Source organism: Chrysochloris asiatica, unplaced genomic scaffold (genome assembly GCF_000296735.1).
Source record: "Chrysochloris asiatica unplaced genomic scaffold, ChrAsi1.0 scaffold00154, whole genome shotgun sequence".
Lineage (NCBI taxonomy): Eukaryota > Metazoa > Chordata > Mammalia > Afrosoricida > Chrysochloridae > Chrysochloris > Chrysochloris asiatica.
The window spans coordinates 7,002,964-7,004,479 of record NW_006408672.1 but is presented as its reverse complement, the minus strand read 5'-3'; positions in this window follow the sequence as shown (position 1 = coordinate 7,004,479).

Here is a 1,516-nt window from a genome sequence, read left to right as displayed (position 1 = left end):
TGGTTTTTCCTTTCCCCTTCCCCTTCTCACCCCCAGCACCCAAACTATCCCGTGTCTATTCTCTTCATTGTGCTCCACTATACTGTGTCTATTCCATACCCCGTGCTCCACCTTTCTCTCCCTATCCTCACCCCACCCTGTACACCCAGGTAACCAAAAAAAAATCCCCCCTTCCCCCTTTTAGTGTGGGTGCTTTTTCTTAATCTTTTACATTATGGTCCTATGTTGTATTTCTCTTTTTGTGACTGACTGATTTCACTCAGCATAATGTCCTTAAAAGGATCTCTGGTAGTGTAGTGGTTACGAATCGGCCTGCAAGCCACAAGGTCAGCAGTTTGAAACTACCAGCTTTTTCCGTGGGAGAAAGTTGAGGCTTTCTGCTCCCGTAAAGATTTATAGCCTCGGAAACCCTGTATAGGGTCTCTGTGAGTCAGAACCAACTCCATGGCACATAACAGCAATAACAAATGTCCTTAAAGTTCATCCATGTTGTTGGTGTCTTGCAGCTTCCTTGTTATTCTTCAGGGTAGCATAATATTCCATTGTGTGTATATCCCACAGTTTGTTTATTCATTCTTCCATTGATAGGCATTTAGGCTGTCTTCATCTTTTTGCTATTATAAATAGTGTTGCTACGAACATTGGTGTGCATATATCTACTCATGTTATGCATCATATTTCTTGTGGGTAAATACCAAGAAGAGGAATTGCTGGATCATAAAGTAGCTCTATTTCCAACCTTCTGAGGAAGTTCCATATAGTTTTCCAGAGTGGTTGGACAATTTTGCACTCCCACCAGCAATGTAGGAGTGTCCCAGTCTCTCCACATGCTCTCCAACACTTATTGTCCTCTACTTTTTTAATCTTTGCTGTTATTGCTGGTGTGAGATGATATCTCAGTGATGTTTTGATTTGCATCTCTCTAATGGCTAGTGATTGTGAATATTTCTTCATATGTTTGTTGACTGCCTGGATCTCCTCATTGGTGAAGTGTCTATTCATGTCCTGTGCCCATTTTTAATTGGGTTATTTGTCCTTTTCTTGTAGAGGTGTTGTAGGTTCCTAGATGTTTTGGAAATTAGTACCTTGTCTGATGTGTTTTTGCAAAAGATTTTTTTCCCATTCTGTGGGCTCTGTTTTCACTCTTTTGATGCACATACTTTTGTTAAATGTTTTTTGTGAATTATGTGATAGTTTACATGGGAGAATATTAGCTTCACATTGATCCCATCATATATCGTTTTCTTGCCATGGTTACGATTCCTTCCATGCATCATCCACCAACCAAAGTGTATACCCCACAAGCCTGCCCTCTGGTTGTCAGCACATAGCTCTTCTCCCTGTTTGGATCCAAAGTCCCCAGTCACTCCATCTCTCCACATCATCATCTCTGCCTCCATATTTGGCATCACTGCTTCTCTGGGTAGTCCCAGAGACCTTCTCTCGTAGACTGCAAAGTTAATCACTCCCCTCCTTTTGCCACAAAATGTCCACCTTTACATTTCCAGCCCTTACA